Source organism: Dasypus novemcinctus, chromosome 29, assembly GCF_030445035.2.
Source record: "Dasypus novemcinctus isolate mDasNov1 chromosome 29, mDasNov1.1.hap2, whole genome shotgun sequence".
Taxonomy (NCBI): domain Eukaryota; kingdom Metazoa; phylum Chordata; class Mammalia; order Cingulata; family Dasypodidae; genus Dasypus; species Dasypus novemcinctus.
This window is the reverse complement of record NC_080701.1, coordinates 29,563,458-29,580,728: the sequence shown is the minus strand read 5'-3', so window position 1 is coordinate 29,580,728 and position 17,271 is coordinate 29,563,458. Positions and strand designations below refer to the sequence as shown.

General features: G+C 43.7%; 1 pseudogene; it reads right to left on the bottom strand.

Moving 5' to 3' along the window:
- Window positions 1-16,277: 16,277 nt before the first annotated feature.
- On the bottom strand, window positions 16,278-16,943 carry LOC111759080 (26S proteasome non-ATPase regulatory subunit 10 pseudogene; annotated as a pseudogene).
- Window positions 16,944-17,271: the final 328 nt, after the last annotated feature.

Here is a 17,271-nt window from a genome sequence, read left to right as displayed (position 1 = left end):
TTTTCCTGCCAGAGGCTTACTGTCCAATTAAAAGGCTGATGGCTGGGGTTGGTGAGTGCAATGGGGAGTGTGAGGAAAAGAAGGGTGACGGTTTTGGACAAGAGGAGGCTTGGTGAAGTCATTATGGGAGGAAGATAAGGAGTAAAGCATAAAAGAGGATAATAAACAGAAAGGCGATGGAGAGTAGAATTCGTTGGCCGAGGTTCCAATCTTCCGGGGCGGTAGCGGCTAGACAGATGGCGGAAAATATTAGTAAGAAAGCAAAGGTTATGAGGAAGAAATAAAGTATTAAAGGCTGTGGGGGAAGTGAGAAGATCATTTAGAGGATAGGGTTGAGAATGGTATGTTTAAGACAGAAGCTTTGTGGTTTGTAGGAGACTGCTTTATAAACGAAGGAGAATGAGGGCAGTAAATATAGTAACGATAGATAGGAAGATGACAGTGAGGAGGAGTCTTTGTTTAAGGTTCCAATCGTCCGGCGCAACAGTGGCTAGGCCGATAGCGAGGGGTGTTGCTAAATAGACAATGGCTGCAAAGACAAAATCATCTTCTGTTTCCTTAAGAATAACTTTTCTTTAAATACTTAGTAACATGCAATATTAGAAACCGTTTCCTAAAAGCAAGTTGGCAGGGGAGCTAGGTTGCTGTTAATCTTTCCTGTTATAAAATTACCTTTTATTATTATTATCATCAATTCATTCTTTATATATATATATTTAAGAATGACCTTTTGGAATTAGCCATTTAATACCTTAATGTAAACAATGCTTTATTAAACCTTTTATTATTATTTATAACCATATAGACTATTGAAGATAAATTTTGAAGATAAATATTGAAGATAAAGTTATCACAATACCTTTTACACTTGCTGCATGCAAATTAAATTTCAAGAGTTTATGAAAAATTAGCCATCCTACTTTAGGACATAATACGTCTTTTTGCAAAACTTATTACATTTCCGTTAGCATTTTTACAAACTTTTAACCTTTTTAATATTCATATAAGTTTTACATTCTTTATATTATCCTGTGAAGAAAAATAAGTTATTCGTTTTAATCTAGGCAAGAACAACTTTTTATGAAGACGTACAGTTAATTTTGTTAATTAAGACTTACAATTTTTTTTAATTGTAGATATCTTATTAACATTTAAACTTATGTATTAATATAATAAACTTAAGTATTAATATAAGCGCTTATTTAATTTTTGGCCATTTGAATAGAGCTCTTTTAAAGATTTCTAGTAATTTATATTTACCATCCGGAGGTATCACAATATATGTTGACATTGAACAAACAGACAGACAAACACAGAACAATTACAACACATTAACAGAAATATATAATTTATTTACAGTTGACTCATAATTCTTACTTTCTTGGTATAGCTGCTTTTAAATCCTTTTTTATATAGCATATCATAGATTATACCCTTCAAGATTTCTTCTGGACTTCATGTTGCTTGTAATAAGCCAGGAGGGAATCTTTTACCTTCCTGCTCCACAGCAAAAGTGACCCTATCTATAAGGTGAGTATAGGTGTCCGGGTCCCAAAGCTGACACGTGGTAAGTCCCAATATACTTGAAGCTGTTTGAAAGAGCTCTTACACCGGTGAGTGTCTAGGAGACCGGCGAGGGCCCGAACTTGTGGGGCTTGCTTAGCAGATAGGATGTTACCCATTGCTAATGGCCTTTTGGAGCCGATAAGAAAAGGGGCCCTTACCTTGAGAGCGCGGCGATGGGAGCCGAGGTGCGCGGTGAGACGAAGGGTCGGAGCCGGTGGGGCTCCGACGGTGGTCGCGGGCCAAGAGAAGGCCCCGACGAGGGGAGGGCGGGATGACGAGCAGTGGAGCAAGGCAAAGGGGAGCAAGCGTGGAGGGGAGGAGGCAGAGGTGAAGGCAGAGGTGGAGGTGCTCAGGCACGCGCTCCTGAGAGTTTTATTGGCGCCTCTTAATCATAGCGGGTCGGTATAAGCCCCCGACATGGAAGAAGAAAGTCATCCAGCGATTCTCCCAGACCGCCGTGGATCATATGAGGTCACCAAGGTTCAGGAGCAGCAATGCAGAGTGAAAAGACAGGGGTGAGAGGAGAGGAGGGTGTAGGGCTGTGGTAGGATTACTTCAGACGTGCAAGCGCGTGCTCCCGAGAAATCCAAGGCTCCTCTTAATCATAGCGGGTCGGTATAAGCCCCCGACATGGAAGGAGAAAGCCATCCAGCGATTCTCCCAGACCGCCGTGGATCATATGAGGTAGCCAAGGCTCAGGTAGCAGCAATGTTGCACGAGAGAAGCCCCACGGTGAGAAGAAAGGAGGGGGGGGGGGCGCCAGGTTATGGAGTGAGGCTGTGGTGGGGTTGCCTTGCCCCACGTTGGGCGCCAGCTGCGACGGTTTGCTCGGTCAGTAGAGGTGGGGTCTGGCTGTGGACGAGGGGTCGGTCCAGCTCTGGACGAGGGGTCGGTCCCGCTCGGGATGAGGGGTCGGTCCCACTTGGGACGAGGGGTCGGTCTGGCAGCAGACGAGGGATCTGTCTCACAGGGGTTGCGCGGTTCGGCTGACGGGGTCGCCCGGAGAAGCAGGCGACGAAGGGGTCGCCCGGAGAAGCAGGCGACGAAGGGGTCGCCCGGAGAAGCAGGCGACGAACTGGGGACAAGGGAGGCCAGGCCCTTGTCGGGGGCTCTCAGGACTGGAGGGCGCACGGCAGAAGAACTACCGCGGAGACAAGGTAAACACGCAAGTCCACTTTATTGAGGGAGAGGCAACAGTTTTATAGGGGCTGGGGAAGGCTGATTGGTCAAAGCCACACCCTGTTCTGATTGGTTGCCGGCAAAAGGTCAGTGGGCGGTACTGGACGGGGGAGGGGTGGTGGTTAGGGATTGGCTGTCGCTGTTGCTGGGGGAAGGGGCAGGGTTTAGGGATTGGTGGCTGCTGTTGCTGGGGTGGAGGGCAGACTTGAGTTTCCCGCCCACGCCTGGCTGTTGCTGCTGTCGGGGGAAGGGAAAAGGGTGGGCTGGATTTTTCCACCCACGCCTGGCTGTTGCTGCTGTCGGGGGAGGGGAAAAGGGCAGACTGGAATTTTCCATCCTGCGCCTGCGCAGGGAGAAAGAAGAAGGGTGCCGCCCCACAGGCATCGTGTGGCGCCATCCGGGAGGAGGGGCGGCCGCGGAAGCATGGCTGCCGAGAAGGGGAGACCCGAGGGCACTCTGCGCCCATGCCGAGCTTCCTTCAGGGGTGGCAGTGAGTCTGACCAGCCACCCTATTATGGGGGCAGCGGCTTGGCCTGCCGCGGCTGCTCCCCCGCCAGGCCAGCAAACCACACTTCAGCCCGAGGGGTGACCGCAGGTAAGTTCCATTTTTATCTGATTTGCTTACTGGGCACCCAGATAAGATTTCATTTTGACAATGTTTTCTGAGGATAAACATAGTTTTAAAAGTACAAAGCTACATTTCACATGAATCCCTTCCTTACTTTCTCTGTGAAACGCTTAAGTATCTCCTGCTCTTTTCATACAGCCCAACCTTTCTGAAAGGCCATATAGGAAAATGGCCAAATAACAGTGAGTTGAGTAGGCTCTGATAATGGATAAGGTATTCAATAAGTGCTATTCCTAATCCATCTCTCAGCTGAAATCACATTCTCTGTAGGAAACCATCCCTGATCTCTCCAGGCAGATATGTTTCCCTTGTCTGTACTCCCACAGTAGCTTTTTGTCTTTTTAAGATTTATTTATTTATTTATTTATCTCCCCTCCCCTCCCACCCCAGTTGTCTGTTCTCTGTGTCTATTTGCTGTGTCTCCTTCTTTGTCCGCGTCCGTTGTTGTCAGTGGCACGGGAATCTGTGTTTCTTTTTGTTGCATCATCTTGTTGTGTCAGCTCTTCATGTGTGCAGCACCATTCCTGGGCTGGCTGTACTTTCTTTTGCACTGGGCAGCTCTCCTTATGGGCACACTCTTTGAGCGTGGGGCTCCCCTACACAGGGGACACCCTGTGTGGCACAGCACTCCTTGCATGCATCACTGCTGTGCACGGGCCAGCTCCACACGCGTCAAGGAGGTCCGGGGTTTGAACCGTCAACCTCCCATGTGGTAGACGGACGCCCTAACCACTGGGCCAAGTCTGCCGCCCCCACAGTACCTTGTATATTTATTACAAAGTCTACAATTCTGTTTCCTTCAGTAGATGTGAGACCTGTGAGGGAAGAAATACCTTATTTGTCCACTCTAGGACGTAGTGTATGGCAAACGATGATGGAGGGATGGTATGGTGGGAAAAGTATTGGCCTCTGCAAGATGTCCACACGCTATTCCCTGGAACCTTACATGCAAAATGGACTTTGTAGATGTAATTTAGGTTAAGGACCTTGAGACAGGACCTAAATTTAAAACCTACAACCATAGAACTCTAGAAGAAAATGTAGGAAAATATCTTCAAGATATTGTGGTAGATGATTGTTTCTTAAACCTTACACCCAAAGTATAAACAACAAAACAAAAAGTAAATAAATGGGACCTCCTCAAAATTAAACACTTTTGCACCTCAGAGGACTTTGTCAAAAGGGTGAAAAGACAGCTGACTCAATGGGAGAAAATATTTGGAAATCATATACCCTATAAGACGTTAATATTCATGATATATAAAGAGTTACTACAACTCAACAATAAAAAAGACAAATGACCCAATGAAACAATGGGCAAAAATCTTGAATAGACATTTGTCCAAAGAAGAAATACAAATGGTGAAAAAACACCCGAAAAAATGTGCAACATCACTAGGAATTAGGGAAATGCAAATCAAAGCTACAATGAGATATCATTTCACACCTATTAGAGTGGGCACCATTAAAAAGTCAGAAAGTTTTAAGTGTTGGAGAGGATGTGGAGAGATAGGAATGCTTATTTACTGTTGGTGGGAATGTAGAATGATACAACCAGTGTGGAAGACTGTCTGACAGTTTCTAAGGAAGTTGAATATAGACCTCCTACCATGATCCAGCAATACCACTACTAGGTCTATATCCAGAAGAACTGAGAGCAGTGACATGAACAGACGTCTGCATACCAAAGTTCATTGCAATGTTATTCACAATTGCCAAAAATGGAAACAACCCAGGTGTCCATCAACTGATGAATGGATAAGCAATCTGTGCTGTATATATAGAATGGAATATTATGCAGCTGTAAGAAGAAATCATGTCATGAAGCATATGATAACATGGATGAACCTGGAGAGCATTAGGTTGAGTGAAGCAAGCCAGACACAAAAGGACAAATACTGCATGACTACATTATTATGAACTAAATATATTGTATAAACTGATGGAACTAATAACTAAAATAGGATGGGTTAAGAGAATGGCAAGTTGAGAGTTAATCTGTGCAGAATTGGTAAAAATTTTGTAAATCTTTGGAGATGAATAGAGAAGGTGAAAGCACCCAAATGATGAAGGTGAAAGCACATCATCATTTCTAACTAGCAGAGTTATTTTATGGTATGACAGTGGTTGAAAAGGAAAGTCTAAGGGTATGTATATTACTAGAAGGAAAGCTACAAAATGTAAAATGGAACTGTATAACATAGTGAACCCTCATGCAAAATATGAATACGGGTAATATTGTTTATATAAGACTGCTTTTACAAAATATAAATACAAATAAACTAGAAAGATGAGAACAAAATAACAGCTATATATGGCAGAGGAAGCATAGAGAGATTGAGAGGTGATAAGCATTTTGTTTTTCTGTTTTTTCTTTATTTTTATTACTTTTGGAATAATTTAAATCCTCTATTAATGATTGAAATGATGAATGCACAACTAAGTGGTTATACCAAATACTGTTGACCATACATTTTGGATGGATTTAGGCTTTATTAATATGCATTGATAAATCAATTTGTTAAAAAAGGATTGAAGATAAGGGTTTCCAAATAATTTATCAAAATCTTTAAAGGGTTGCCTCAAATATAATATTTGACAAAATAAAAATAAAATAAAATAAAAATAAACAGTTTTCTGGCTGTGGTGAGAGAGAGATGTGACAGTGGAAGGTTAGAAAGATGCAGTATTGCTGACTTTGAAGATGGAGGAAGGGGCCACTAGCCAGTAAATGCTGGTGGCCTCTGGAAAGTGAAAAAGACAGAAATGAGTTCTTCCCAAGAATCCAGAAGGGAACACCATCTGTTGACATCTTGATTTTAACCCATGTCAGACTTCTAACCTATGGAACTCTAAAGATAATAAATTCATGTGTTTTGGTAGCAAGAAAAACTAATAAAAACAGAAACGATGGATGGAGAGAGAAGGTTGACCAAACAGCTAAGAGGGGAAAATTAGAAATGATTTGTTACTCATTTTATATATATCCACCAGGTGGAGTCCTGACAACACTACTGAAATCTGACTACTCTTCCTGAAACGTCTGACTTTTTCAATTTCAGGGAGTTTTCCTCAAGCACGGAAAACTGTTACTCTACAAAAGGGCTCAAGGGGAATTATGAAGAGGTGGTTTTGATCACTTCTCTATTTCCTTCCAGTTTGGAATGCTCGAGCTGTCAAGTCCAGCCACTCCCGCCTCCAGAGCTGTGGTCTGCTCACTGTGGCTCCTTAACCCAGCCTGGGATCCTGAGGCAGCTCTCCATTTGTAAACCACCAGCCAGCTTTCTGCCAAATAAAACCTACCCAGGCCTTTCATTGAAATCCAGCTGGTGATTCACACCATGGTGTTTATTGTCTTGCTTCCCCATCTACATTCCTCTCTCTCTTTCCCTCCTTCCTGAAAGTCTTTTGGAAGTCTTGAAAGAAGAAGCTAAATGCATGAATTCACTCATTCATTCATATATTCTCAGGGACATCATGATCCTTTATGAAGCTCCTATGATGTATCGGTCATGCTAGAAAAACAAAGTTGGATAAAACCTGGTTCCTACCTGTCCAGCAACTTAAAATTAAAGTGGGGCTTTGGGGAAGGCCTTTGTTAGCAGAAGGACTAAATCTTTGTGGGAGCAGAAAAGAAACCTCCCTTCATCCATTTCTGGGAGTGAGGACGGAGAGGAGAGGCTTTGCCAGAGGAGGCCATATTTGAGTTGGACCTTGAGGGATGAATAAGAGTGAGCTTCTCATAAAGGACAGTGGGACCTTCTGGGAGTTGGTGAGCAGCGAAGACAGGGATGAGTGAAAGGGCGTGGCTTTTCAGGAGTGGCCAGTCACTCAGTGGGTCTGGGGGTGGGGTGAATAGGGGAGTGGATGCAGGAAGTGTGGCAGAGTGACTAGGGCTCCTTCACAGACAGGCTTACCTGCCAGCCCCGGGGGTTCAGACTTTCAGTTAAAGTCTGTTGGGATTATTCCTGAGCCCAGAATGGCCATTGACTGTACTTGTAGAGGTCAGATTGAGGTGGGGTAATGCTGGGATCCCGTAGGTCACCTTGGACTCTCTTAATTCTGAGCGAGGAAAGAAAAGGGCCTGATATGGGGCAGCAGTAAAGAAAACAGAGGAGACGGATGAATAAAAGAAGATGGATGTTATAGGATGCTATAAAAATGAATGTGGAGAGGAAGGAAGAGAATGAGGTGCCGAAAGACACTATGGTTTTGTACCTTCAGCTTAGGTGATGGTTTCAGGGCTGATGCCATTTGCCAAAAGAAGGAATGAAAAAAGTTGGAACAGAGGGAGATGGAGAAATAAATTAGAGGCCATGTGGAAAAGGAGGCAAAGAAGAGAGACGAATGGAGCATCATAAATGGATTTGGAAAAGCCACCATTTGCAGGACAATGAGAAAGAAACAGTGCAAGGACGCAGTGCTCAGTAGCATCGAAAGCCACAGAAAAATCCAATAGGGAGACTGAGAAGGCACCATTGCAAGTGACAGGAAGTCACTGGCAACCCTCGCAGAGCCTGTTCTAGCTGCCTTGGGAACGGGGCTGCAGGAGGGTAAGACATCAGCAGCACCAGCTCAGACTAGTTTTTCAAGGAGTGGGAACATCGAAGAGAAGGCTGTAAGTAGGGAGGTAGCTTCAGGGAAAAGCAGAGGGGTGGAAAATTTTAGACTGGGGAGAGTTGAATGCTCTGTGGGCTGAGGAAAAGAAGGCATCAAATAGGAAGAGACTGACCTCACATGAGCATACGTAAACTGTAAGCAACCGAAGGAGGGAGGATGGTGTGAATTTGAGGCACTGCTTCTGCAGCCTGCAGCACCTTCCAAATCCTACCATATGGCCACTGCGTCCCCTTGGCTCCAGCTCTGTGTGCTGCAGAGGAGGGGACTGTGCCCCATCTCTGACTTCTGGGAGAAGCCGAGAGTAGGCGTCAGACAGACTTGGGTACCAATCCCAGCCCCGTGACAGTCACAGAAGACGAGTGAGGTCACCTCTGAGCCTCCCAGGAAAATGACGGCAGTGGTATCTGTCTTTGGGGACTGCAGTGAGGCTAAATGGCATCACATTTGTGAAAGTCTTGGGCAGGGAAATGCTAGGTGTCTTATTTTCACATTTATTTCTGATAAGAGGTTCCTAACAATGAGATTGTTTTGTTTTCCTCAGGCTTGCTGGCAGCTCTGAGTGTGCTTGCGTGTTTTTGTATTTTTTATGTACTTGGAGTCTTCTCTGTGTTCTCCAGTCTCTAGGCACTTCCCAGCTGGGAAACGGAGCCTCTGTGTACTGTGGCTTGCTTGCTCTTTAAAAGTGCAGAGCGAGGCAGACTGAGCTCTCAAAACCCCAGCTGATTAGCTTCCCAGTTCACTAGATTTAGGGCAGGGAGTCAGGGAAATGGTATGTTTCTTGTACCATTCCTGGCCCGTCGTCTTTCTTAGAAAGCCCTCCCTGGTGAGTCAGCGCCTGGGCCCCTGTAGGGACCTCCCACCAGGAGCTGAACCACACAGGCCCTCCAGGCAGTTTCTAGGTCTCCCCACAGTTCCTGGTGCCCAGCAATAGTTAGCTAGTCTGAAATGTTATTTTCCTATTTGAAACACCATTCTGCTTGTTTTAGGAATCTTGCTTTTACACTTTCTGTAAGGAGAGAGTCTCCAAAACATTTCTTATTGAAGAGGTTTGACATAGATACATCCAGAGAATTGTGGATAGGGCAGGGGCAAGGGGAGGTGTGAGCCTCAGGGGGGCTGCAATGCTGATAAATGGATGTAGACATGTCTTCAAACTACTAAAGGAAAGTGTCCTTTGACTGAGAGGCTTTCATCAGGAGGGCAGGTGGACCTGGGGGACCTTGGGTTCTCCTTTCCAGAGCACCCTCAGGAGAGTGAGTCTCTAGGCCAAAGCTCAATGGGCTTCAGTAAGAATGATCAGATGCTCCCCTTCTCTCCCTGTGATGAGGAAAAGCAGTGGTTTACCCAACCCAAGAGTAGTTGCCTGACAAGAGACAAAAAGAGAGAGGTGGATGGAATGTGATTGGGTATAAGAATAAACATGGGAAGCAGGAGCACTCCATCCATGCCTAGTCCTGTGGCAAGGAGAGTAAGGAATTCAGGAAACCATCATTGTTGGGGAAGCTCTCAAGGAACTAGCTGATCAGGGAAATGGGAGAAGGCCCGTTTGAAGGACATACCAGAGAAGAACTAAGACGGTGACTGGGAGGCCCTTCTGGATGGGAAGCACACACTCTAGCCTCCGGAGCTCGGGTCAACACTTTGACTAGTATTCTTAGAATCTCAGTAATGAAACCCGTTTGGCTGCACTATAAGGTCTTAGATTAAGTTTTATTTTACAACAAATAACATCTGCATGAGATTCCAGGGCAGGCACTATAGAAGTGTTCTACAGCTTTGTGTGGCTAGCACTGTGCTAGTCACAGCAGGCAGCAGAGAAGTGAGGGGGGGCTGGGCCCTGCCCTCCAGCAGCCCTCAGACTGGTAGAAGAGCAAGCTACACACAAATCACTAGGTACAGACCAGAGCAGTGAAGGCCGAGATCCAGGTGCAAGCAGCGTGCCATGGAAATATAAGGGTGAGCTCAATTCCAACTAGGGAGATAGGGTAAGGCTGAGGGGAGGAAATGGAATCTAAGCAAGACTTGCAAAGAACAGACCTTTGCCAGATTCACGGTGAAGATTAGGTTAAGGGATGTGAGGCATTTCACTGGGGAGTAAAATTTGAGGAAGTGTCAAAAAATATCAACAATTAAGGCAAATATTTTAATGAACTGTTTTAAAACTGAAAATGAATGTCAAAAATCTATGACACCAGAATATCAAAATTCCAATAAAGACAGGGGATAGTGATAGTAGTCTTTGTTTTTTTTAACAACCCTGCAAATTGCGCAATGGGACCAATTCATTTCTATTCAGCTCTTTGTTCTCAGCCTGCTAGGCCATTGCATCCCCTACCAGGTGAGTTTATGAGTGTTAACAATGATCTGAGAACAGATTGGGCAACAGGAGTTTATAGGTAGTCTTTTTTTTTTTTTTTCAATTTAATTTTCGAGTTTTTATGAACTCTTTACATTTAATGCAATGTTTTTGATAAGCATACATTTTTTCCTTTTGTTTGGGCCCCCATTTGGCTGAACACAGCACTGGCCAGACTTGTTAAGAGGGAAGGACATATGGAAAGAGACTTTGAGCAAATCTGAGCAAAGGTTAGAGACACTGGAATATATCCAATCCCACAGGGGTTATGGGTAGCATACACAGGGAAATGCAATAAGAGAAGGCTGAAAAGTTTAGAAGGGGGAAACTGTGGAGAGCTTTGAATAAAGTTTTTGAAGATGATTGGAAAGAATATTGCAGATACTGGGGAACCTTTGACTTTCTGAACAAGGATTCTAAGCACTATCATTGGGGATGAATAACTCCAGGGGAAGTATAGAACTCGGGTCAGAGAGGGTGAGGTAGATTGAACTATGTACCCCAACAAAACTCATGTTCGTTTTAATCCACATTCTGGTGGGTGTGAACCCACTTACAAATAGGACTTTTTGAAGATGTTATTTTCAGATAAGGTGTGGCCCAACTGAATCAGGGTGGGCTGTGATCTGTATTAATGGAGTTCTTCTTATAAGCAGGAGAAATTTGCAGTCAGTTGGAGAAGTCACAGAAAGTGGGTCAGAAGCTGGAGGCCAGCAGAAACTGGAAGAGCAGACACAAGAAGAGAGAGATTGCAGAGAGAAGGAAGGAGAACTGCAAGCCGAGGAACCCCAAGAACTGCAGCCAGCAGCACCAGAATTCTACAGACTTTGGGAAGTAAGCATGGTCCTACGACACCTTGACTTTGGACTTCTAGCCTTCCAGCCATGAGCCAACATATTCCTGTTGCTAATTGTAGCAGTTTGGGATTATTTATACATTCAAAAAAAAAAGGATATTGGTTATGATTGTAAACTGGTCTATTTCTCTGGGCATAGTACCCTTTGATTGTATTTGATTCAGCTGAGATGCCTTTGATTAAATTATGTTAAGATTAGGGCTTTGACTCGACCACATAATTAGCGCATGCAGGTTGAGTCCCCACCCCCTTGGTGGGCCATATAAACAGACATTCACTCAAGGAGAACACAGAAGCAGATAAGCAGGAAGAGGGAGTGTTCCATAGACTTGGCCCTGGGAAGAGAGAGGAGCAATTTACCGGTTACTTTACAGCTGAAGAGACCAGAACCCTGAACAACTGAGCAGACCCAGGAAGAAATGAGCCCTCAAGCCTACAACTGAGATCAGAAGAAGCTGGGACTATGGAGTCATAAGAGGAAAGAGGAAGGCTGAACTCTCACAGACATCTCCTGCCATCTTCCTTCAACATGTGGCAAAAGATTTGGTTGAGGAAGTACCTCTTATGGTACTTTGAGTGGACTCTATAGGGCTTTGTAACTGTAAGTTTTACCCCAAATAGATACCCTTTATAAAAACCAACAGATTTCTGGTACTTTGTATCAGCACGCCTTTTGACTGTCTAATCTACTAAGCCAACCCACTGTGTTATTTGTCACAGCAGCCTGGCAAACTAGACAGAGGGTGAGGCAGGAAACAATCAGGAGGAGAGATGAGAGGATGCTCCAAACCAGGTAGAGTCCTAAGGACTAATAGATTGTTATTAATAATATACAGTGAGGCTTCTTCAATAACGACCATGCATGTCGACTTTGCAGGAAGGCTTGACTGAGTGCTTTCTGCAGATAACAACTGACAAACATAGCACCCATTCCAGGACAGGAAATGCACTGTGAGCCTTTTCCCCAAAGCACACACAGTGATCTCACTGACGAAGGACACATGTCAAACCACCACATACACTTACTTTCAGCAGCTGCTGTGTTCTCTGGGCCACGCACTCTTCCTAAATTTCCAAGTGGAGATGCATGAGTTTCCCAGAAGTCCGTACTTCCTTGTCTGCTTTTGTAAGAATTGTATCACTACGCATTTTAGAAAGTCAACACCCCATCTCAGATGGGAAGGGTTGGGAAAGCAGTTCTCAAAAACATTTTGGGGCTTTATTTCCCTTTGCCATGTATTAGACATGCTAAGAAATGATAAAGCCTTGGAAAATGCTCTTTAATCATTAGTTAAAAAGGTTTAAAAACAATTCAAGCTATTGGTGGTAACATGAATTTATTTGTATAATGCATATATTGTTAAACCTCATTAAATCAGATTCTCCTTCCTGGAGAAATCCAGTGAGTTCAGATGAAGAATAGGCTGACATTTACTTTTGTGATTATAAAGAATGGGCTCTAGCCGTAAAGAAATAATGTATAAAAGATGGCAGGTTGGAGAGTCAAACTACTTCAGAGGGATGACAAACTAGTTTTAATAAGTAAGAAATACCCATAATATCCAACTATCCAACTATTAAGGAAATCAATCAATAATTCCTGTTATACATAAAGTCTCAAAAGTAGTTCTCTCAGACTATTTTTTTAAGCAAGCACTGTTCTAGTTAGTATACAATCTGAAAAATACAAAACCTCGAATTATTTTTTAAAAAACCATACTTCCACAAAATAAAATGTAGACAGATTTTTCCTCAGTTGGTTTGAAATGCTGAGTTGAAATGAGCTGAGATCATACTTTAGTGTCAAGCCCTCTATGGGTGCTGAGGTATGTAAGACCTTCTCTCTAGGAGATTGAATTGTCCTGTAGGGAAGGTAGGAAATAAAACAAGAGAAAAGTTACTCAGCAATAGGCTTGAAATATTATTGATGATTGCAGTTTTGGAAGATTGATTGATTGCCAAATGAGAAATACAATTTCTGAAACTTTTCCAAAGAAGGAGAGGTCTCTTGGAGTGAGGAAATTGTCATGGAAGACATGAAGTTGGAGCAGCACTCCCAAGAATGAGTTGGGTTTCAGTGGGCAAAGAGGCTCAGGTCAGAGATGAAGTCTGGGCTTGGCTGCCTAATAATAATCATCATAATAAATTTGTTTTGAGTGCTTCCCATCATCCGGGCTCTGTCCTAAGCACTTAACATGTATTGAAGTGTTGGTTCTCAATGGGAGACTTGGGACTGGAACAGGACAATTCATCATGGGGACTGGCGGGGACATTGTGTGACTTTCAAGGGTCTCACAAGACCGTTAGCATCCCTGCCTCTGCCCACCAAGCATGGCTAGTGCATCCCAGTCATGCAACAGCCCGTCATCCTGGTACATTCTTCAAGCCCAAATGAGAGCCAGTTACCTAAAGTATATAACTTGCACCATCCAATATGGAAGCTATCAGCCACGTGTGACTCTTGAGCACTTGAAATGATGCCTGGTTGAATTGAAATGGGCTGTACGTGTAATGCACTCCAGATTATGATGACTTTGTATGAGAAAATAAATTCAAGTAGTTCATGACTACATGTCAAAATGATACTATCTCAGATATCTTGCATTATAAAATATTAAAAATAAAATAGAAAAAATAGAAGCTCAGGTCAGCATCTTAGAGACAGAAGCCTCAAGCAAGTTACAAGGCGTGCTAGGGACATTTGGGCAGAGGGAAGAGGGGAGGGGAGGAATGGCAGGGCAATGGCAGTGAGCCAAGGAAGAAGTCTGATGTTGTGCAGAATGGGAGCTAAGGAAGGAGACGCAGGCTAGGCCTAGGTTATAAGGAACTGTAAAGACCAGGCTGGGGGAACTGGCTTTCTTCTTACTGATCACAAGGAAGGGAACACGATGAAAATGGTGGTGTAGGAAAATGGTTTGGGCAGGGCTCTGCAGGATAGATGGCAGGGCCAGGCAAGGGATGGGCTGCCTGGCGAGGAGGCTGCCTTGGTAAACCAAACATGCAAGGATCAGTGCTTGAACCAGGGTCTCAGATCTTGCCATTGCCTATTGCCAAATGTAGCTGGCCATCCCCAGTTCCATTGCTTCTTTCTAGCCAAAGCTTTCTTTTTCAGAGTTGAGTGTATTGCACAATCTGGTGGAGTGTGCACATGTTCTAGGGGCTTTTTCAAAACCCTTGACTTGTTTGGACTAAGAAAATAAGAAAACAGTAGAACGAATGCCCAGATGAAGCCTCAATCCCAAAGAAAGACTCATGGGAGAAACAAATACCTCAAGGTGTTAAAGAGACACATAAGCTCTGGTGACTTATGATTGTATGAGAGATTACTATGGGATCACCTGCAATAGCTCTCACTGGTAAAAATTTATTTTCTCCTGTCCTATTAGGAAGCATGAAGACACACATAGTAATTCTATCCCTTCTTCCCCAACACACACAGGGTAAATAGATTAGAGAAAGCACAGGGTTTTGTGATGATTTTGTAAGATTCACTTTTCCACTAAAACACATTCACATACACACACACAATTCATTTCCTATCCAAACAAGACATCTTGGGGTAGTTCTCTGAAAATCATTTCAAAATTCACATTATTGGGCCAAATACTCAAGAAATGTATGACCATTCTTCCCTCAAGAGCCCAGGCCAAGCAATTTCATTATGTTTGGCAAAGAATGCTCGAGGCATGCCCTTTTAGGTGAAAGAGCACCTGATAAAACTGTATCAGTCAAACTCTCCACACAGTCCCATAAAACCAAATGAAGAAACTCCAAACCAGCAAGCATTAACTGCCTTGATTTTTCCCACTGGAGCCTGTTATTTCATTGCCCTTAAAATGATGGTAGAGAGGAAATGGCTCCCAACACTGAAGCTGGGTGGAACTGTGGTGTGGTCCACTGTCCAGGCCGCCTTGCTTGGCACAGCCCCGAGACAGGAAGCTGGCTGACAAGTCACCTGGCCTGACTTGGGTACAACCCATAGCTGGGTCTGTCAGAATGATAGCCTTGCAATATCATGCCCCATCAAGAGTCAGGTTGTTTTCAGACCGAGGCAGAGGTTCTGTTTCTAGCAATCTCAGCCAAAGTGTCTGGAGCCTTGTGGCACATTCATCCTTGTGGAGGATCAGTAGGTCACTCCAGTAATCCCTTACCTCCTCCTGGGTCTGAAAACAGCTTCTAAACCCAGAGAGGCGGCTCTCCTTTGGCCAGGGAGATGGAAGTATAATGCAGAATATGCAGGGGAAAGCCCCCAGTGGCATGTAGTAAGAAAAAAGAACAAGAAGAATATCTGAATCTTATGTGACATCTTACAACATACAGAAATCCCCTCATTTAATCCAACAGTTACCTCAGATAAGAGCAGAGGAGGTATTACTTACTCTACTCTATAGAAGGACATACATTCATGCTCATGGTCATATAACTAGTGAATGGCAGAGGCAGATTGCAAATCCAGGTCTTCTGACTCCTGTCCATGGTACTTTCTTTCTTTTTTAATTTCAATATTTTTTAAATTTATTTTCAAATGCTAAAGTTGGACAGCATGCCCTCCAACTTAAAGTTTGGTCCACCAAAAAATATAAGAATTTCTTCTATAACAAAAATAAATTAAACCTTATGAATTGAAAAAACAGAAAATATTGGCATAGGACTCTGAGTAAGCTTGAAAAGCAAAGACTTCAACTGTATGGAGGAACATTCTAGAATCCACCTAGGAACATTTAGCCAAAAAACTGGCCTGGTACGTCTGGGCTTGTTTTGCTTCAGAGGAGAACAGAGGGTACATGGGAGGGTGCTGATTATTCACAATGACCACAGAATCACTTACTCAAAATTAGACAAAATTCACTATAGAATAATAAACAACAATAGAACACTCAACAGTTACTCATTGACTGGAAAGCATGTTGTAAGCATAGAATAACTACCTGAATGGGAACCATATTCAACAAGTTATAAGTCTTTAAACGTGAGCAAAACTTCATCATACACAGATGTCTTGTGCACAAGTACGTTAGTTTCCAGGACATTGAGGACAACTACAACGCATACAAAGAAGAAATCCAAGCTGCTTAACCTTCTACCATTCTATTGAGTATTAAACCCAGGCCACCTTCGGCCACTTGCAGGGATGTCTTCTTTATTCTCAATGTAAAGGCTTGCTCCCTCGAACACCAGCAATTTGGCTTCTACTCTCTCCTCATCACAGGCTAAGTGTAGTGTTACTCTCCCTGTCTTGGATGTTTGTTGATGTTTTGTAGTACAGAAGGATATTAATCATCTTCAAGTTACCCTTGGCTGCTGCCCAGTGCATTGCTGTAACCTCAAAATGGTCCTTAGCATCTAGATTAGCCCCACCTTCTAATAACATAACAGCAATCTCATGCCTGTTTATGGAAGCTGCACAATGCAGGGGAGAATAGCTGCTTTGATTGACAACAATTCACCTGAGCACCTTTTCCAAGAAGGGCATTAACAATCTCATCCCAGCCAGCAGAAGCAGCAACATGGAGAGGAGACCAGCCTGCATCAACTTTATCATTCACTCGCACTCCAAGTCGAATACAGAATTCAACATTTTCTGAATGCCCAGCAGAACATGCCCAACACAATGCAGTTCTGCTGTCCTGGTCAGTTCTAGTAACCAGGGATGTACTGGCCAGGATCTTCTCCTTCAACTCCTGCAGCTTCCCACTGCAGGCCAGATGCAGACCCTCAGGTTAGACACAGCCCTCCATTCTGCTCTCCACTGGATCTGCTCCACGGTTCTTCCTAACCACTAAAAGAAGGCTCTGTCAAAGGAACCCATATCTTTCCCTGATAAAGGACTTGTAGAAATAGTGCTTATAATAGTCATTTTATTGATTTTTACCCAGTTTATTGATTTCTACCCATCTCCACAAACATGAAAGAGGAGAGGATTTTGATCCTGTGGCCTGGAGAAGAGAGATGAGCCATTTGCCTGATAGTTTAGAGCTGATCTTTAAAGAGAACAGAGCAGCTGAGTCCAGAAAGAAATGAGCCCCAGCAGGAGAGACGAGACGTCCAGCCTACAACTGAGATCAG